Raw genomic sequence first — 6,777 nt, 5'->3', positions numbered from 1 at the left:
CACACACCCTCTCTCTCTCACACACACACACACTCTCTCTCTCACTCACACACACACACTCTCACACACACACACTCTCACACACAGACAACAGCTGGAACGAATGGTCCTGCAAACACGACGTGTTTTTTATTGTGACCTAAATGTCTCTCCACATGAGAATCTTTCACTAAATCACTTTCTAGTTTTCCAGAACAAAAACACGACTCTTGATCAAACAAATCAGAGAATATTAGTAAAAAATACAGATTAATTCCGTGTAAAGATGAGCTTTGCACATTACAAAATTGACTCATGTGCATCATTTATGATATTTCCAATCTGTATGAATTTTTCAAAAGATTTTAAAAAGATATACATTTTCATATCATAAAACTAAATGGGAATGGAACCGTGCAGCTCCAGAACATTATGCATGATGTGAATGAAGACTTAAACTTTGTCTGTTTCTTACATAAAACATAAAGCGTATGCCTTAGGAAGACTTGGAATATGCTGCATGATTCATATGCACAGTGTCGGGGGAACACATTACAAGTCACGCGAGTTACGTAATCAGATTACTTTTTTCAAGTAACTAGTAAAGTAACGCATTACTTTTTAATTTACAAGAGAATATCTGAGTTACTTTTTCAAATAAGCAACGCAAGTTACTTTGTTTCCAATTTATTGATTGACAGCTCTGGTGTCGCCATGGTGACAGAAATCAGAAGATGTTACTGTAGCTCTAAAATAAATATGAATATGCATTAATTCATCTCACTCACAAAAACACAGATTCAGTATTCCTCAAAATGAATAAAAATAATGCAACTCAGAATATGACGCAAACCTGCAATAATTAAATGTTAAACATCACAAATATGCTTTATGTATTTAATCCCATTCTATTAGCTTCTGATCTTCGATGATGCAGTTCAAGCGTACTAATAAGCACACATTACTCTAGACGAACATCTGTGTCTTTGTTTATTGCTGAAGTGTGTTGAAATGTCTTCTTCTGCATTCTACTGTACTTTCCCTTCAGCCTGAGGCGCATTCACTTCACGTTTGGTGAGAAAGGCTTTTATATTTGCCAAAAATATAACTTTTTTATTTTAAAAACAAACAAGCAAGCCCTGTCCAGATTTAAAAAGTAACACAAAAGTAACGTAACGCATTACTTTCCATAAAAAGTAACTACGTAACCTAATCAGTTACTTTTTTATGGAGTAACACAATATTGTAATGCATTACTTTTAAAAGTAACTTTCCCCAACACTGTGCCACTTTTATGATAGATTTTAGTATTTTTCGGAGCTTGATATCACTAATCCTCATTGCCTTAAATGTATAGAAGATTAACAAGGATATTCCTTAATTTTAGCTTCAGCACAATATAGATGTGTAATACTGCATCTGTGCAATACATTAGTGTATACGTTTAGCACTGTAAATATTAATATCTCAAATTCATTTGTTTGCATTTATTCTAACATATGTTTATCTATATCTATTTCTAAATAAATTACACACTTAAGTATGGAAATAATACATGTGGGAATAAATAAATATAAAATGCATAAATAAAAAATAAATGAAAGAATAAAAAGGTTAAAAAGAAAAATGGAATGAATACAGAAAATAAAAAAGGGATTTAAATAAATTCAATTAATTAAATTAATTGCATTTGTTTGATAAAGTTATACATTCCTTTATTTAAAAATTTATTAATTAATTAAAAAAAAATGCTTTTATCCAAAATGACTTGCACATTTTTTTAGGCGAACTAACAAAATTTTAGCTTTCAAAGCAAAAATAAATTAGACTAATTATATTATATCTATTATAATCTATATCTATTTCTAAATAAATTGCACGCTTAAAGTATGGAAGTAACACATGTGGGAATAAATAAATATAAAATGAAAGAATAAAAAGGTTAAAAAGAAAAATGGAATAAATACAGAAAATAAAAAGGGATTGAAATAAATTCAATTAATTGCATTTGTTTGATCAAGTCATACATTCCTTTTTTTATATATATATATATATATATATATATATATAAAAATAATGCTTTTATCTAAAATGACTTACGGATTTTTTTAGGAGAACTATTCCATTAAAATTTCAAAAACAAAATGCATTTCAAATTAGACGAATTACACAAGCGTTTTAAACCTGACCGACACTTTATAAACTTCAGTGTGTATTTTTCCCGATTGCCAGACTCCACGCTGTCGCGTGTGTGTTTAGTTCAGGTGTGATGTGTCTTAAGATGCTGTAACACGTGAAGAGAGCACAGAATCCATATGAAAGACACACAAAAGCTCAGCGTCGAAGCGTCTGCCATATGCCAGCGCTGACAGCCTTAATAACACACGCCGCTCACATCACAGATCTCACTAGTTTAAAATCACATCTTCTGTCCTCTTCACTTCACCAGACACAAGCAGTGCTCAACACGAGACCCAGTTCAGATAGACGTCACAACCACACATTTAAAAGCACAGCTGACCACTGAAGATGAGATGCATTACAACACTGCAAACACAATAATGAAAGAGCGGACAAATAAATGCATCAATGACAAATGCACTGACTGAAAGATGAACACAGACACCAACCAAAGAAAACCGCTTCTGAAACACGTCTTAGTGACAGTAAAACTGGAAAAATGTCATTTTATTTAATGAAACCCTCTTACAAACCTGCCGAAATCAAAATAAATACCATTTCCCAAAATCACTTTCCACTATATCAGGGTTTCTGGAGGTTTTATTAAGACTAAGTGAAGGAATAAATGGAAGGGGAAACACAGAAATGCATCCAAATGAAGTGCGTTTATGATTAAAACAAGAACAAATACATAAATCTGATATCTAACAAAGTCCGAAAAATAAACTTAATTCAAAGGGGAAACATGTTTAAACATGAAAGCACTTATTTTTGCTACATTTCTCAGAAAACAAGACTTGCATCTCAAGTAAACGTATCTTTATTGAACGATGTACTGGAAAATAAGACAAAAAATATTGAGGAAGATATTCTTTTTTTGCAATTCATGCAATATTTAATGCCATGACTTTATGAATTTAAGACGTTCTGCTCTGATTTAAAACCTTTTTAGCTTAATTTAAGACTTGCAGAAACCCTCTTGTGAGGAAATTTCCAAAAGCATCCCTCACAAGTGTATAAATGCTTACATATTCATAGTTATAGCACTGATATCAATATCATGTGGTATATATATACTATTAAAAGTATTCTGCATGGATGTTCGGTTAAATTACCAATGATTTGAGCTCATAAAATCCTTTAGATAATCGCAAGCCATCTTCAGATTTTCTCCGAATGCAATGCACTGTACACATCACACGAATCAAGCACTGATCAAATGCATCTCACATACTGTAAAACTGCAATGTGATCAAAAAACGTATGCATATCCCGTGTGAATATCAATGCAAACAGAGTTTGCGTTACATTAACACCCCCGTCACGCACACGCAAGCAAAGAAAGGAGAGAAATGTGCAAATGTGCATGATAAAAGCATGCTGTCAGACATCTGGCTTTCTGTAAAACTTCTGCTTCGCATGATGACGGCGTGTTTGTGAGGTCAGGGCTGACGCGGGTGAAATGAGCAGTCACCTGCTGCGAGCCGTAATGAGCTCCTGAGACTCACGGAGACGATCCGGAGCGTTCCAGCAGGAATCAGGAACGCCGTGCTTCCAGCTGACCTGACCGACTGACCGTTCTGAGAATTAATCATTTATTTATTTAGCCACACCAGCATCTGTGGCTGTTTTCATGGCATTATTTATTTTAAAATAAACAAATAATAACAACACAGCAGTATAAAAAAAACAAAACAACTGACAACCAACTTACATCAAGATAATAAACATTATATACAATTTTTCGCAATGCATCCGTGCAATACATTAGTTTATATTGAGATTAGCAGCATCTAAATAGTAATAGTTCATATGCATTTGTTTGTATTTATTGTAAAATACGTTATTAAATAGATTAATGCTTTACTAGATTGATAGAACATAATCTGTACTAGAATTAATCATTTATTTATTTAGCCACACCAGCATCTGTGGCTGTTTTCATGGCATTATTTATTTTAAAATAAACAAATAATAATAACACAGTAGTATAAAAAACAAAACAACTGACAACCAACTTACATCAAGAGAATAAACATTATATACCATTTTTCGCAATGCATCCGTGCAATACATTAGTTTATATTGAGATTAGCAGCATCTAAATAGTAATAGTTCATATGCATTTGTTTGTATTTATTGTAAAATACGTTATTAAATAGATTAATGCTTTACTAGATTGATAGAACATAATCTGTACTATATATATAACACAGTATGGAAATAAAAGAGAAGATAAAGGAAAATAAATCAAACTAAATGAAAGAATAAAAACTGTCTATTAAATGAATACAGAAAATAATTATTAAAGGGGAATACTAAATAAAATTAAAGACTAAGTTTAATTAAAATACTTGTATTTCTTTTACCAAGTTGAATATTCCTTTACTTTGCTATTTATTTATTTATACAGTTTTAGGTCTCCAAAAGCAGGTCACTTTGATAAGAAAATGTTTGTAAAGAGCATAAACTTGCACATGCTCAAATAAAAACATTAGGATATTTTTAAAGAGGTGCATAAATAAGCATTTCCCTCACATTATTAAATTGAGAATTGGACGTCACTCACTGCATTACGCAAGAGTAGCACACTAGTGTTTAAAATAATTTTCATTATGCATATTCTTTTTTTTTTTTGTAAATATGCATAATGCATTAGACTTTTGCATTTACAGACAAATTGCGAATATCAATGCTTTTTAAAAAAATACAAAAATTAAAAAAATTTTAAAAAAAAAAAAAAAAAAAAAAAAAAAAAAAAAGCAAGAAAAATGCACAATGCATCACTCACTCACTGTAGTGAGGTTATCAAGTGACAACAGTTTAAAATTATCATCATGCATTTTATTAATTTTTTTATATATTCAGAGCACACAATGCAAAAAAATAAAAATACTGCATCTCACAATGCAATGCATTCGACTTTGCATTTACAGACAAATTAAGAATATCAATAACATCTGCTTCTTGACTTATTATTTAATGAGACTGCCAAAGGTTGAGACTGTACAGTGCAGACTATAGCATAACATACTGATTAGGATATATAAGGCATAAAGCATTGTTTATAAACAAATATATTCATCAGTACGCAGTAGTATGCAGTACACAGTGTGCAGAACACACAGGCCTAACTGGCACAGTGCGCTCCAGTATTCCAGCTCATGCGGGGGCACGCGGTCTGATGTCTGGTGGAAGGATGCCAGATGACTCCAGGGCATCGGGGGGAGGAGGGCTGTGAAAGGAGAGCGACTCTGTGCCAGGATCAGCCTGTTCTCTGGGCAACAAAAGGCGGCACACATTCAGCTAGTGCCGTGCCAACCGTAGGCCAGCGTCAGTGCCATCGAGGAGGAACTCGAGGGGAGGTGGTGTTTCTGAACGATGTGCCAGGCTGAGAGACGGCAGCCAACCAGAGATCAGCGCCTGACAGAAACATGGTCACACCACAGCCGAGAGAGATGGAGCCTCATGTCTGCCATGTATTTTTAAGAGATGAATGGATGAAAGACATGAAGAGAACCTCTCCTGACACGGCAAGATGGCGTGTTGAAAGATGAGGTCAGCGACCGGGGAATGAGAGCAAGTAAAATTACGATATAAATACATATTATACAAATTTCGCTTGGGCTCTTTTGACTTGGGCCAATAAGCAACCACCTAACAATGCTCTAGAAACCTTTCAGAAAAACCTAGCAATGTGGTAAAACAAATCAGAACGCCTCAGCAGCTGCATAGCAATGCCCTGGCAACCGTCCAAAACACAACACTGAAATCCACTCAGAACGCCACTGCAACGTTTGGCAACATGCTGAAACCACTCAAAACACCATGGCAACGCGCTGTAACCTCTCAAAACACCATGGCAACGCGCTGTAACCTCTCAGAACACCATGGCAACGCACTGAATCCACTCAAAACACCATGGCAACACGCTGTAACCTCAAAACACCATGGCAACGCACTGAATCCACTCAAAACACCATGGCAACTCGCTGTAACCTCTCAAAACACCATGGTAACGCACTGAATCCACTCAAAACACCATGGCAACGCGCTGTAACCTCTCAAAGCACCATGGCAACGCGCTGAATCCACTCAAAACACCATGGCAACGCACTAAATCCACTCAAAACACCATGGCAACGCGCTGTAACCTCAAAACACCAAGGCAACGCACTGAATCCACTCAAAACACCATGGCAACTCGCTGTAACCTCTCAAAACACCATGGTAACGCACTGAATCCACTCAAAACACCATGGCAACACGCTGTAACCTCAAAACACCATGGCAACGCACTGAATCCACTCAAAACACCATGGCAACACGCTGTAACCTCAAAACACCATGGCAACGCACTGAATCCACTCAAAACACCATGGCAACTCGCTGTAACCTCTCAAAACACCATGGCAACGCGCTGTAACCTCTCAAAACACCATGGCAACGCGCTGTAACCTCTCAAAATACCATGGCAACGCACTGAATCCACTCAAAACACCATGGCAACACGCTGTAACCTCAAAACACCATGGCAACGCACTGAATCCACTCAAAACACCATGGCAACGCGCTGTAACCTCTCAAAACACCATGGCAACGCGCTGTAACCTCTCA

Source organism: Sinocyclocheilus grahami, unplaced genomic scaffold (genome assembly GCF_001515645.1).
Source record: "Sinocyclocheilus grahami isolate Dianchi unplaced genomic scaffold, SAMN03320097.WGS_v1.1 scaffold2361.1, whole genome shotgun sequence".
Taxonomy (NCBI): Eukaryota; Metazoa; Chordata; class Actinopteri; order Cypriniformes; family Cyprinidae; genus Sinocyclocheilus; species Sinocyclocheilus grahami.
This window is presented reverse-complemented; position numbering follows the sequence as displayed.